At 37.8% G+C, this 15,575-nt stretch overlaps 1 pseudogene across 1 annotated transcript; it reads left to right on the top strand.

Moving 5' to 3' along the window:
• Positions 1–1,515: 1,515 nt before the first annotated feature.
• LOC308622140 (small ribosomal subunit protein uS5-like) lies at positions 1,516–2,637 on the top strand (annotated as a pseudogene). The gene is made up of 2 exons: positions 1,516–2,207; positions 2,422–2,637. The product of its transcript is annotated as a small ribosomal subunit protein uS5-like (transcript).
• The last annotated feature ends 12,938 nt before the right edge of the window (positions 2,638–15,575 follow it).

Below are 15,575 nucleotides of genomic sequence, written 5' to 3' on the forward strand. Positions count from 1 at the left end.
AAGTCTCCTGGGCCATTCATCCAGAGAGAGCCCTCGGGGAGGAATAGGTTTGGCTCAAATTTAGTCTTTGGTACAATAGATGCCTGATAATGAGGTGGCTGGGGCTAGTTAGGATGGTGATAATGACAAGTTGGCAACCAAAATAAGAATAACCCAGATTTATAACTTGAAACCTAACCCAAACCACAGTGTAAAACAAGGGACTATCAAATGCCAAGGACCTGGGCTTCCCTGGTGGCGCAGTGGTTGAGAGTCCGCCTGCCGATGCAGGGGACATGGGTTCGTGCCCCGGTCCGAGAAGATCCCACATGCCGCGGAGCGGCTGGGCCCGTGAGCCATGGCCGCTAAGCCTGTGCGTCCGGAGCCTGTGCTCTGCAACGGGAGAGGCCACAACAGTGAGAGGCCCACATACCACAAAAAAAAAAAAAAAAAAAAAATGCCAAGGACCTCAAGGGATTTGATATCTCGGGAAATTAGGCCAATTTCCTCTTCATATGTCTAAGTCTTTTGAAGAGATCATGATACTGTAATCCTACCTTTGACAGTTGTGGAATAGTTCAATTGTGATTGATTTAAAGTCACAGGAAAAGTATCCTCTCTCTAAAAATTAATTTAAAACATCACAGCCCAAAAGACTAAATGTTAGTGTCTCATGTTTCTAGGCATATAAATATTTACTGACCAAATAAATGTTTGCTCTAGCCAGTACATTACATCCCTGGCTAATCCTTACCTATTTTTATGTGAAATAAAAATTATAAATTATCAAAACACTTCTTTTAAGTTACTTAACTAACATTTAATTAAATAACTGCCAGTTAGTATCATTTGCATCATAGTTTTTGGACTGATTTGTACAATTTCTTTAGAGTCTTGACTAGCTTTTTGGTAATAGTGAGACCATAACTGATGCCTTAAGGTTTACATGCCTCTAATATTCTGTACAATTAAGTTTCTGCTTTTCTATTCAGCTCACTTTGTTAGATGGGGATAAACTATCTTGTACCAACTTAATGGGAATATTGCAGAACCAGTGAGGAAATGCCCAAAGTGCTTTGATAATCTTACTTGTGTGTGCCTGGTGATATTAATTAAAATGTCTTTTGTGAGCAGCACGTAAGTGGGTTTTTAGTCTTTGAAATAAGTTGATTTTCAACTTGATAATGTAGTTAAATTCAGCTTCATTTTGAAATGTAAGTATTTTAGAGTAGAAAAAATTGGAAATTTCCCCCACTAAAAGAAACTATGACTCCTTGGAGAGATGCTTGCTTCTGGGTCTGGGTCAGGAAAAGCTCAGGTGAGCTTGGGACTTCCTGTTCTGCCCAAAGGAGAGGAAGCTCTCAAAGATGTCTGAGGACACGCCAAAGGGACATAGCAGCCGTTTTAAAGGGCTCCCACTGCCTAAAGATGCGATAAGTTGAGCAGCCAAAAAAGAATAATGACTACAATTCATTGAAACATGTGGAAAATATAAAAATCCATGAGTTCTTTGCTTTTATTCAGTAAAAACACCAAATGGCAGATGACGCCGGTGCTACGGGAGGCCCCAGAGGCCCCGGGGGCCCTGGAATGGGAAGCCGTGGTGGCTTCCGTGCAGGCTTCTGCAGCGGTGGTCGGGGCCGGGGCCGGGGTCGCGGAGTTCGCAGAGGCAAGGCCGAGGACAAGGAGTGGCTCCCCCGTCACCAAGCTGCGCCGCCTGGTCAGGGACGTGAAGATCAAGTCCCTGGAGGAGATCTATCTCTTTTCTTTGCCCATCAAGGAATCTGAGATCATTGACTTTTTCTTGGGGGCATCCCTCAAGGATGAAGTTTTGAAGATCATGCCTGTGCAAAAGTAGACCTGTGCTGGCCAGCAGGCCAGGTTCAAGGCCTTTGTCGCCATCGGGGATTACAACGGACGTGTTGGTTTGGGTGTGAAGTGCTCTAAGGAGGTAGCCACTGCCATCTGTAGGGCCATCATTCTGGCCAAGCTCTCCATCGTCCCCGCGTGACAAGGCTACTGGGGGAACAAGATCGGCAAGCCCCATACCGTCCCTTGCAAGGTAACTGGCCGCTGAGGCTCTGTGCTGGTGAGCCTCATCCCTTCCCCCGGGGGCACTGGCATCATCTCAGTCTCTGTGCCCAAGAAGCTACTGATGGTGGCTGGAATTGACGACTGCTACACCTCTGCCAGGGGCTGCACTGGCCACGCTGGACAACTTCGCCAAGGCCTTTTTTTTTTTTTTGTGGTACGCGGGCCTCTTACTGCTGTGGCCTCTCCCCCTGCGGAGCACAGGCTCCGGACGCAAAGGCTCAGCGGCCATGGCTCACGGGCCCAGCCGCTCTGCAGCATGTGGGATCTTCCCGGACTGGGGCACCAACCCATGTCCCCTGCATCGGCAGGCGGACTCTCAACCACTGCGCCACCAGGGAAGCCCCCAAGGCCACTTTTGATGCCATTTCCAAGGCCTATAGTTATCTCACTCCTGATCTCTGGAAAGAGACGGTGTTCACCAAGTCTCCGTATCAGGAATTCACTGACCATCTTGTAAAGACCCACACCAGAGTTTCCATGCAGAGGACTCAGGCTCCAGCTGTAGCCACCACATAGTTTTCTATAGGAAAAATAAAGTGAATGAAGCTAGTTAAAAAAAAAAAATCCATGAGTTCATAAAGAACGAAAAAAAGAAGAGAGCAAAAGGAAAAAAGAACCTCAAAACTCATCTGTCACCTTTGGAAGTCACTGCTGTACCAGGCTGCTACTCTGATAATCATCATTTAAGGAAAGAATTAAGGATTTATCCTACCTTACCTGTATAGTTTCCTACATAAATTGTATTTTAGAGTGCCCAAATTGCCTGAATTGATGAAGAGTGATTATTTTTTCTTTTCCATTATAGTTTATTCCAAGTTATTGAATATAGTTCCCTGTGCTATACAGTAGGACTTGTTGTTGGTCTATTTTAGATATAGTAGTTTGTATCTGCTAATCCCAAACTCCTAATTTATCCTCCTCCCCACCCAACCACTTTCCCCTTTGGTAACCATAAGTTTGTTTTCTATGTCTGTGAGTCTATTTCCATTTTGGAAATAAGTTCATTTACATCAGTTTTAAGATTCCACATGTAAGTGATATCATGATATTTGACTTTTTCTGCCTGACTTCCTTCACATAGTATGATAATCTCTAGGTCCATCCATGTTGCTGCAAATGGCATTATTTCATTCTTTTTTATGGCTGAGTAATATTCCATTTTATCTATATCTGTATCTATATACCACATCTTCTTCATCCATTCATCTGCTGATGGATATTTAGACTGTTTCCATGTCTTGACTATTGTAAATAGTGCTGCTATGAACATTGGGGTATATGCATCTTTTCAAATTAGCATTTTCTTTGGATACATGCCCAGGAGTGGGATTGCAGGATCATATGGCAACTCCATTTTTAGTTTTATAAGGGGCCTCCATACTGTTTTCCATAGTGGCTGCACCAATCTACATTCCCACCAACAGTGTAGGAGGGTTCCCTTTTCTCCACATTCTCTCCAGCATTTGTTATTTGTAGATTTTTTTTAACATCTTTATTGCAGTATAATTGCTTTACAATGTTGTGTTAATTCCTGCTTGTACATCTCTTAATGATGGCCATTCTGAGCGGTGTGAGTTGGTACCTTATTGTAGTTTTGATTTGCATTTCTCTAATAATTAGCAATGTTGAGCATCTTTTCATGTGCCCATTGGCCATCTGGATGTTTTCTTTGGAGAAATATCTATTCAGGTCTTCTACCCATTTTTCAACTGGACTGTTTGATTTTTTGTTATTGAGTTGTATGAGCTGTTTGTATATTTTGGAAATTAAGCTCTTGTCAGTTGCATCATTTGCAAATATTTTCTCCCATTCTGTAGGTTGTCTTTTCATTTTGTTTATGATTTCCTTTGCTGTGCAAAAGCTTATAAGTTTGATTAGACCCAATTTGTTTATTTTTGCTTTAATTTCTATTGCCTTTGGAGATTGACCTAAGAAAACATTGGTATGATTTATGCCAGAGAATGTTTTGCCTATGTTCTCTTCGAGGAGTTTTATGGTGTCATGTCTATATTTAAGTCTTTAAGACATTTTGTGTTTATCTTTGTGTAGAGTGTGAGGGTGTGTTCTAACTCCATTGATTTACATGTGGCTGTCCAGCTTTCCCAACACCACTTGCTGAAGAAACTGTCTTTTCTCCATTGTATGTTCTTGCCTCCTTTGTCCAAGATTAGTTGACTATAGGTGTGTGGGTTTATTTCTGGGCTCTTATTCTGTTCCATTGGTCCATATGTCTGTTTCTGTGCCAATACACAAATGTGTCTTTATTACTGTAGCTTTGTGGTATTGTCTGAAGTCTGGAAGGGTTATGCCTCTAGCTTTGTTCTTTTTCCTAAGGATTGCTTTGACAATTCTGGGTCTTTTGTAGTTTCATATACATTTTAGGATTATTTGCTCTATTTCTGTGAAAAATGTCATGGGTAGTTTAATAGGGATCACATTAAATCTGTAGGTTGCTTTGGGTAATATGGCCATTTTAACAATATTAATTCTTCCAATCCAAGAGCATGGGATATCTTTGTATTTCTTTGAATCATCTCCAATTTCCTTTATCAATGTTTAATAATTCTCAGCATATACGTCTTTCACCTCCTTGGTCAGATTTATTCCTATGTATTCTGTTTTTTTTTTTTTTTGGATGTGATTTTAAAAGGGATCGTTTTTACTTTCCCCTTCTGATGTTTCATTGTTAGCGTAAAGAAATGCAACAGATTTCTGTATGTTAATCCTGTATCCTGCTACCTTGCTGAAGTCATTTATCAGTTCTAGTAGCGCTTGTGTGTAGTCTTTAGGGTTTTCTATATAGTGTCATGTCATATGCATATAGTGACAATTTTACCTCTTCCCTTCCAATTTGTTTATTTTTTATTGAAGTATAGTTGATTTACAATGTTATGTTAATTTCTGCGGTAGAGCAAAGTGACTCAGTTATACACATATACACATTCTTTTTTATGTTCTTTTCCATTATGGTTTATCCCATGATATTGAATATAGTTCCCTGTGCTATACAGTAGGACCTTGTTGTTTATCCATTCAATATGTAATAGTTTGCATCTACTAACCCCAGATTCCCAGTCCATTCCTCCCTAACCCCCACTCCTCCTTGGCAATCACAATCCTGTTCTCTATGTCTGTGAGTCTGATTCTGTTTCATAGATAAGTTCATTTGTGTCATATTTTAGATTCCACATGTAAATGATATCATATGGTATTTGTCTTTCTCTTTCTGACTTATTTCACTTGGTATGATCAGCTCTAGGTCCATCCATGTAGATACAAATGGCATTATTTCATTCTTTTTTATGACTGAGTAATTTTGCATTGTATATATATACCACATCTTCTTTATCCCTTCATCTGCCGATAGACATTTAGATTGTTTCCATATCTTGGCTATTGTGAATAGTGCTGCTATGAATGTAGGGTGCATGTATCTTTTTGAATTAGTTTTGTCTGGTTATATGCCCAGGAGTGTGATTGTTGGATCATAGGGCAACTCTATTTTTATTTTTTTAGGGAACTTCCATACTGTTCTCCATAGTGGCTGTATCAATTTACATTCCCACCAACAGTGTGGGAGGGTTCCCTTTTCTCCACACCCTCTCCATCATTTGTTATTTGTAAACTTTTTATTTATTTATTTATTTATTTATTTATTTTTAACATCTTTATTGGAGTATAATTGCTTTACAATGGTGTGTTAGTTTCTGCTTTATAGCAAAGTGAATCAGTTATACACATACATATGTTCCCATATCTCTTCTCTCTTGCATCTCCCTCCCTCCCACCCTCCTTATCCCACCCTCTAGGTGGTCACAAAGCACCGAGCTGATCTCCCTGTGCTATGTGGCTGCTTCCCACTAGCTATCTGTTTTACATTTGGTAGTGTATATATGTCCATGCCACTCTCTCACTTTGTCACAGCTTACCCTTCCCCCTCCCTATATCCTCAAGTCCACTCTCTAGTAGGTCTGTCTCTTTATTCCCGTATCACCCCTAGGTTCTTCATGACCTTTATTTTTTTTCTCTTAGATTCCATACATATGTGTTAGCATATGGTATTTATTTTTCTCTTTCTGACTTACTTCACTCTGTATGACAGACTCTAGGCCCATCCACCTCACTACAAATAACTCAATTTCATTTCTTTTTATGGCTGAGTAATATTCCATTGTATTTATGTGCCACATCTTCTTTATCCATTCATCTGTTGATGGACAGTTAGGTTGCTTCCATGTCCTGGCTATTGTAGATAGAGCTGCAATGAACATTTTGGTACATGACTCTTTTTGAATTATGGTTTTCTCAGGGTATATGCCCAGTAGTGGGATTGCTGGGTCGTATGGTAGTTCTATTTGTAGTTTTTTAAGGAACCTCCATACTGTTCTCCATAGTGGCTGTATCAATTTACATTCCCACCAACAGTGTAGGAGGGTTCCGTTTTCTCCATGCCCTCTCCATCATTTGTTATTTGTAGACTTTTTAATGATGGCCATTCTGACTGGTGGGAGGTGGTACCTCATTGTAGTTTTGACTTGCGTTTCTCTAATAATTAGCAATGTTGAGCATCTTTTCATGTGCCTATTGGCCATCTGTATGTCTTCTTTGGAGAAATGTCTATTTGGTTCTTCTGCTCATTTTTCTTTTTTTTTATTTTAACCTTTGTGTTATCAGCAGTAACTAATTAGAAAAAATCTGATAATGGGAATCCTTCACTAAAAACTTCATTGTGATAAAATTAGTATCAAATTAATCCATTCTTGATTGTTTGTTTAAAAATATCTCAGGGCTTCCCTGGTGGCGCAGTGGTTGAGAGTCCACCAGCCGATGCATGGGACACGGGTTCGTGCCCCGGTCTGGGAGGATCCCACATGCCACGGAGCGGCTGGGCCCATGAGCCATGGCCGCTGAGCCTGCGCGTCCGGAGCCTGTGCTCCGCAGGGGGAGAGGCCACAACAGTGAGAGGCCCGCCTACCGCAAAAAAAAAAAAAAATCTCAAACCTTTTCAGCAGTGGTCACTAGTGTTGTCAAATATTACAAGGCTTCTTAGGCCATAACCAGTTTTGTACTTCAAATATTTCAATAAGAAATACGGAGGGAAACAAAGTGCTTTTTGTTATTGTTGGAATTTTGTTTATTCTACTTCCATATAAAATGTAACACATAAAATCATGGTAGCTGTAATCTGTAGAAATTGCCATAATGTACGTGACATTTTATTTCTGTTCATGGGCTAAATAGTCAACACAAGGGTCCTTTATTTTATTTTTGTGTAATGGACAGTTTGAAGATTCCTTTTTATCTTTATCAAATGTAATTGAATTTATACTTCTGCAGAGATGGATGGATAAAATTCTATCTTTATACAATGAAAGCCATATGGTCTTTTCAGTGAGGGGGAAAAAAGCACAGCTTTAGAGTTTCATGGATGAAAACCACATTGGATCAAGTAGACCTGACTGACTTTTTTTTCCCTGTCCATTTTTTCCCTTTAATTTTTATTTTATATTGGAGTATAATTGATTAACAATGTTGTGTTAGTTTCAGTACAGTAAAGTGATTCAGTAATACATATACAAGTATCTATTCTTTTTCAAATTCTTTTCCCATTTAGGTTATTACAGAATATTGAGCAGAGTTCCCTGTGATATACAGTAGGTCCTTGTTCGTTATCTATTTTAAATATAGTATGTTGAAGAGAAGTGGTGAGAGGGGGCATCCTTGTCTTGTTCCACATTTTAGCACTTTCAGCTTTTCATCATTGTGTATTATATTGGCTGTGGGCTTGTCATAAATGGCTTTTATTATGTTGATGTATGTTTCCTCTATACCCACTTTGGTAAGAGTTTTTATCATGAATGGATGTTGAATTTTGTCAAATGCTTTTTCTGCACCTATTGAGATGATCATGTGGTTTTGTTGTTTCTTTTGTTGATGTGGTGTATCACATTGATTGATTCGCATATGTTGAACCATCCTTGTGAACTTGAGATGAATCCCACATCATTGTGGTGTATGATCTTTCTTATGTGTTGTTGGATTCAGTTTGCTAGTATTTTGTTGAGAATTTTTGTATCTATATTCATCAAAGATATTGGCCTGTAATTTTATTTTTATTTTTGTCTGGTTTTGTCTGGTATCTTTGTCTGGTTTTGGTATCAGGGTGATGGTGGCTTCATAGAATACCTTTGGGAGTGTTCCCTCCTCTTCAATCTTTTAGAAGAGTTTGAGAAGGATTGGTAAAACTCTTCTTTGTATGTTTGGTAGAATTCACTTGTGAAGCCAGCTGGTCCTGGACTTTTGCTTATAGGAGGTTTGTTTTTGTTTTTGTTGTTTGTTTTTTTGTTTTTGTTTAACTACAGATTGTATTTCACTTTTGGTGATCTGTCTGTTCAAATTATCTCTTTCTTCTTGATTCATTTTGGTGCACTGTATGTTTCTAGAAAGTTGTCCATTTCTTCTAGGTTGTCAAATTTATTGGCATATAATTGTTCATAGTATTTTTTTTTGTATTTCTGTGGTATTGGTTGATATTTCTCCTTTTTCATTTCTTATTTTGTTTATTTGGGTGCTCTCTCTTTTCTTCTTGGTGAGCCCAGCCAGAGGTTTGTTAATTTTGTTTACCCTTCGAAAGAACCAGCTCTTGGTTTTATTGACATTTTTCTTTTTTTTAACAGATTTTTAAAAATTTTATTTATTTTTGGCTGCGTTGGGTCTTTGTTGCTGTGTGCAGGCTTTCTCTAGTTCCAGTGAGCGGGGGCTACTCTTTGTTGTGGTGTGCAAGCTTATTGTGGTGGCTTCTCTTGTTGCAGAGCATGGGCTCTAGGCACACAGGCTTCAGTAGTTGTGGCATGCAGGCTCAGTAGTTGTGACACACAGGCTATAGGGCGCACGGACTTCAGTAGTTGTGGCGTATGGGCTTAGTTGCTCCATGGCATGTGGGATCTTCCTGGACCAGGATCAAACCTGTGTCCCCTGCATTGGTATGCAGATTCTTAACCACTGAGCCACCAAAGAAGTCCCTTCTATTGTTTTTTAAATTTCTATTTTGTTTATTTTCTCTCTGATCTTTATTATTTCCTTCCTTCTGCTGACTTTAGATTTTGTTTATTCTTTTTCTAATTATTATAGGCAGTAGATTAGGTTTTTTATGATTTTTTCTTGTTTTCTCAGGAAGGCTTGTAGCACTATGAACTTCCCTCTAGGAACTGCTTTTGCTGCATCCCATAGATTTTGTATGGATGTGTTTTAATTGTCATTTGTCTCAAGGTGTTTTTTTTAGTAAATTTATTTATTTAGTTAGTTAGTTTTGGTCTTTGTTGCTGCATGCAGGGTTTCTCTAGTCACGGAGAGTGAGGGCTACTCTTTGTTGCAGTGTGTGGGCTTCTTATTGCAGTGGCTTCTCTTGTTGCGGAGCACAGGCTCTAGGCATTCGGGCTCTAGTAGTTGTGGCTCATGGGCTTGGTAGTTGTGGCTCGCGGGCTCTAGAACACAGGCTCAGTAGATGTGGTGCACAGTCTTAGTTGCTCCACAGCATGTGGGATCTTCCCAGACCAGGCCTTGGATCCATATCTCCTGCTTTGGCAGGCTGATTCTTAACCACTGTGCCACCAGGGAAACCCTGAAGGTATTTTTAAATTTCCTTTTTGATTTCCTTGTTGACCCATTGGTTTTTTAGTAGCATATTATTTAGTCTCCATGTAATTAGTTTTTTCTCATTTCTTTTCCTGTGGTAGATTTCTAGTTTCATGCTGTTGTGATCAGAGAAGATGCTTGAAATAATTTCTATGCTCTTAAATTTGTTCAGGTTTGTTTTGTGCCCTAGTCTGTGGTCAATCCTAGAGAATGTTCCATGTGCACTTGAAAAGAATGTGTATTCCATTTTTTTAACACGTAATGTCCCAAAAATATCAATTAAGTCTAACTTTTCTATTGTATCATTTAGGATCTCTGTTGCCTTACTGATTTTTGGTCTAGAAGATCTGTCCATTAATGTGAGTGCATTGTTAAAGTTTCCTACTATTATTGTATTCTCAACAATTTCTCCTTTTATGTCTGTTAGTATTTTATGTATTTCGTTGTTCCTATATGAGGTGCATATATGTTGATGAGTGTAAAATCCTCTTCTTGTATTGATCCTTTTATCATTTTATAGTGTCCTTTATATTTCTTTATGGCCTTTGTTTTAATGTCTATTTTGTCTGATATGAATATTGCAACCCCTGCTTTCTTATTTCCGTTTGCATGAAATATCTTTTTCCATCCCCTCACTTTTAATCTATGTGTATCCTTTGCCCTAAAGTGGGTCTCTTGTAGGCAGCAATATTGTAGGCTCTTGTTTTTTTTATCCAGTCTGCCCCTCTATGTATTTTGATTGGAACATTAGTCCATTGACATTTAAGGTAATTATTGATAATTATTGCCATTTTAAACCTTGTTTTCCAGTTGATTCTGTTTCTTTTTTGTCCCTTTCTTTTTTTTGTGCAGTTTGATGATTTCCTTTTATTTTATGCTTATATTCTCTTCTTTTTGGTTTTTGTGAATCTACTGTATGTTTTTGATTTGTGGTTACCCTGTTTTTCAAGTATATTAACCCCTTCCTATATCTGCTTACTTTAGACTGATACTCATATAGGCTCAAACACCTTCTAAAAAAAAAGGAATCTACATTTTCTTACTCTCCTCCTCCACATTTTATGATTTTAATGTCCTCTTTTACATCTTTATGTTTATACTTTTGTTGTTCCTTTTGTTATCATCACTTTCACAAATAGATTTTTTCTTTTTGATCTGTATACTGGCTTATTTAAGTGATTTACTTTCCAACTGTGATTTCCTCTTTTCTATATCTTCTTGCTTCTTTTCTATTTAGAGAAGACCTTTCAATATTTCTTTTAGGATAGGTTTAGTATTGGTGTATTCTTTAGTTTTTGCTGGTCTGAGAAATTCTTTATCTCTCCTATTCTAAATGATAATCTTGCTGTGTAGAGTATTCTAGGTTGCATACTTTTCCCTTTCAAGACTTTGAATATATCTTGCTACTCCCTTCTGGCCCACAGTTATTCTGTAGAGAAATCAGGTGATACCCTTATGGGGGTTCCATTGTAACTAACTCTTTGTTTTTCTCTGCTGCATTTAGAATCCTCTTTATGTTTAACTTGCCATTATTATTATAATGTGTCTTGGTGCAGGTCTGTTTGGGTTCATCTTGTTTGGGACACTGTGCTTCCTGTGTCTGGATATCTGTCTCCTTCTTTAGGTTTGGGAAGTTTTCAGCCATAATTTCTTCAAATACATTTTCAATCCCCTTTTCTCTTTTTCATCATTCTGAAATCCTTATTATGTGTAGATTGGCACACTTTATATTATCCCATAGGCCTCTTATATTGCTTTCATTTGGCTTTCTGTCTGCTATTCTGATTGGGTGATTTACATTATTCTATCTTCCAGATCACTTAGTTGATCTTCTGCATTATTCATTGCTTTTAGCTCAGCTTTCGTCTCAGCAAACAAATTTTCTAATTTTTCTTGGTTCCTCCTTACAGTTTCTAGTTCCTTTTTACAGTAATCTACATTTATGTTGATAGCTTTTCTTAATTCCTTCAGTATTTTCATTACCTCTTTCTTTTCCCCCATGTAATTATTTTTTTTATCTTGATCTTTTGTTAGCACTTTTATGAATTCATCAGTTTTCCATTAGAGTTCTGAAAATGCTTATTCATTCAGTTCAGCAGTATAGTCAGTTACCAGAAACCTGTACTTGTCAGAGTCTTTTCCATGAATTCCTGAAGATGAAACCCTTTTATAGGAACATTTTTGCAAAAGCATCAGAGTACACTCAGAACTGTCTGTAAATGACAAAAGACTTAAAAATGACCACGGTTAAAGATTTGATGAAAGTTCATAATAATGCAGTTGACAAGGAATTTAGTTATTTCTGACATATACATTTTAAATTAATAACTAGAATTATGACTCATAACATTATACCAGAACATATAAGATTTTTAGAAATTTCATGTAATGTCTGAAACATTTATATTAACATATTTCCATACAAATAACCCAAACAAAGATTAGTATTTGTTGTTTTTTTGTTTGTTTCTTTGTTTGTTTATACTGCAGGTTCTTATTAGTCATCAGTTTTATACACATCAGTGTATACATGTCAATCCCAATCGGCCAAGTCAGCACACCACCATCCCCACCCCACAGTGGTTTTCCCCACTTGGTGTACATATGTTTGTTCTCTACATCTGTGTCTCAACTTCTGTCCTGCAAACCGGTTCATCTGTACCATTTTTCTAGGTTCCACATACATGCGTTAATATACGATATTTGTTTTAATCTTTCTGACTTACTTCACTCTGTATGACAGTCTCTAAATCCATCCACGTCTCAACAAATGACACAATTTTGTTCCTTTTTATGGCTGAGTAATATTCCATTGTATATATATACCACAACTTCTTTATCCATTCATCTGTTGATGGGCATTTAGGTTGCTTCCATGACCTGGCTATTGTAAATAGTGCTGCAGTGAACATTGGGGTGCATGTGTCTTTTTGAATTATGGTTTTCTCTGGGTATATGCCCAGTAGTGGGATTGCTGGATCATACGGTAATTCTATTTTTAGTTTTTTAAGGAACCTCCATACTGTTCTCCATAGTGGCTGTATCATTTTACATTCCCACCAACTGTGCAAAAGGGTTCCCTTTTCTCCGCACCCTCTCCAGCATTTGTTGTTTGTAGATTTTCTGATGATGCCCATTCTAACTGGTGTGAGGTGATACCTCATTGTAGTTTTGATTTGCATTTCTCTAATAATTAGTGATGTTGAGTAGCTTTTCATGTGCTTCTTGGCCATCTGTATGTCTTCTTTGGAGAAATGTCTATTTAGGTCTTCTGCCTATGTTTGTATTGGGTTGTTTGTTTCTTTAATCTTGAGCTGCATGAACTGTTTATATATTTTGGAGATTAATCCTTTGTCCGTTGATTAATTTGCAAATATTTTCTCCCATTCTGAGGGTTGTCTTTTCATCTTGTTTATGGTTTCCTTTGCTGTGCAAAAGCTTTGAAGTTTCATTTGGTCCCATTTGTTTATTTTTGTTTTTATTTCCATTACTCTAGGAGGTGGATCAAAAAAGATCATGCTGTGACTTATGTCAAAGAGTGTTCTTCCTATGTTTTCCTCTAAGACTTTTATAGTATCTGGTCTTATATTTAGGTCTCTAATCCATTTTGAGTTTATTTTTGTGTATGGTGTTAGGGAGTGTTCTAATTTCATTCTTTCACATGTAGCTGTCCAGTTTTCCCAGCACCACCTATTGAAGAGAATGTCTTTTCTCCATTGTATATCTTTGCCTCCTTTGTCATAGATTAGTTGACCATAGGTTCGTGGGTTTATCTCTGGGCTTTCTATCTTGTTCCATTGATCTATGTTTCTGTTTTTGTGCCAGTACCATATTGTCTTGATTACCATAGCTTTGTAGTATAGTCTAAAGTCAGGGAGTCTGATTCCTCCAGCTCTGTTTTTTTCCCTCAAGACTGCTTTGGCTATTCGGGGTCTTTTGTGTCTCCATACAAATTTTAAGATGATTTGTTTTAGTTCCATAAAAAATGCCATTGGTAATTTGACAGAGATTGCATTGAATCTGTAGACTGCTTTTAGGAGTATAGTCGTTTTCACAATATTGACTCTTCCAATCCAAGAACATGGCATATCTCTCGATCTGTTGGTATCATCTTTAATTTCTTTCATCAGTGTCTTATAGTTTTCTACATACAGGTCTTTTGTCTCCCTAGGTAGGTTTATTCCAAGGTATTTTATTCTTTTTGTTGCAGTGGTAAATGGGAGTGTTTCCTTAATTTCTCTTTCAAATTCTACATCAATAGTGTATAGGAATGCAAGAGATTTCTGTGCATTAATTTTTTTTCTTTTTTCTTTCCCACTAGCTGTCTATTTTACATTTGGTAGTGTATATATGTCCATGCCTCTCTCTCACTTTCTCAGTTAACCCTTCCCCCTACTCATATCCTCAAGTCCATTCTCTAGTAGGTCTGTGTCTTTATTCCTGTCTTAACCCTAGGTTCTTCATGACATTTTTTTTCTTCTTAAATTCCATATATATGTGTTAGCATACAGTATTTGTCTTTCTCTTTCTGACTTACTTCACTCTGTATGACAGACTCTAGGTCCATCCACCTCATTACAAATAGCTCAATTTTGTTTCTTTTTATGGATGAGTAATATTCCATTGTATATATGTGCCACATCTTTTTTATCCATTCATCCGATGATGGACACTTAGGTTGTTTCTATCTCTGGGCTATTGTAAATAGGGCTGCAATGAACATTTTGGAACATGACTATTTTTGAATTATGGTTTGCTCAGGGTATATGCCAAGTAGTGGGATTGCTGGGTTATATGGTAGTTCTATTTTTAGTTTTTTAAGGAACCTCCATACTGTTCTCCATAGTGGCTGTACCAATTCACATTCCCACCAACTGTGCAACAGGGTTCCCTTTTTTCCACACCCTCTCCAGCATTTATTGTTTGTAGATTTTTTGATGATGGCCATTCTGACTGGTGTGGGATGATATCTCATTGTAGTTTTGATTTGCACTTCTGTAATGATTAAAGATATTGAACATTCTTTCATGTGTCTGTTGGCAGTCTGTATATCTTCTGTGGAGAAATGTCTGCCCATTTTTGGATTGGGTTGTTTGTTTTATTTTTCATTGAGCTGCATGAGCTGCTTGTAAATTTTGGAGATTAATCCTTTGTCTGTTGCTTAATTTGCAAATATTTTCTCCCATTCTGAGGGTTGTCTTTTGGTCTTGTTTATGGTTTCCTTTGCTGTGCAAAAGCTTGTAAGTTTCATTAGGTTCCATGTGTTTATTTTTGTCTTTATTTCCATTTTTCTCGGAGGTGGGTCCAAAAGGATCTTGCTGTGATTTATGTCAGAGTGTTCTGCCTATGTTTTCTTTTAAGAGTTTGATAGTTTCTGGCCTTACATTTAGATCTTTAATCCATTTTGAGCTTATTTTTGTGTATGGTGTTAGGGAGTGATCTAATCTTATACTTTTAAATGTCCCTGTCCAGTTTTCCCAGCACCACTTATTGAAGAGGCTGTCCTTTCTCCACTGTACATTTCTGCCTCCTTTATCAAAGATAAGTTGACCATATGTGTGTGGGTTTTTCTCTGGGCTTTCTATCCTGTTCCATTCATCTATCTTTCTGTTTTTGTGCCAGTACCATACTGGCTTGGTTACTGTAGCTTTGTAGTATAGTCCGAAGTCAGGGAGCCTGATTCCTCCAGCTCCATTTTTCGTTCTCAAGATTGCTTTGGCTATTCGGGGTCTTTTGTGTTTCCATACAAATTGTGAAAGTTTTTGTTCTAGTTCTGTTAAAATGCCAGTGGTAGTTTGATAGGGATTGCATTGAATCTGTAGATTGCTTTGGGTAGTAGAGTCACTTTCACAATGTTGATTCTTCCA

The sequence above is a fragment of the Mesoplodon bidens genome, assembly GCF_964165515.1.
Source record: "Mesoplodon bidens genome assembly, chromosome: 1".
NCBI classification, from domain to species: Eukaryota; Metazoa; Chordata; class Mammalia; order Artiodactyla; family Ziphiidae; genus Mesoplodon; species Mesoplodon bidens.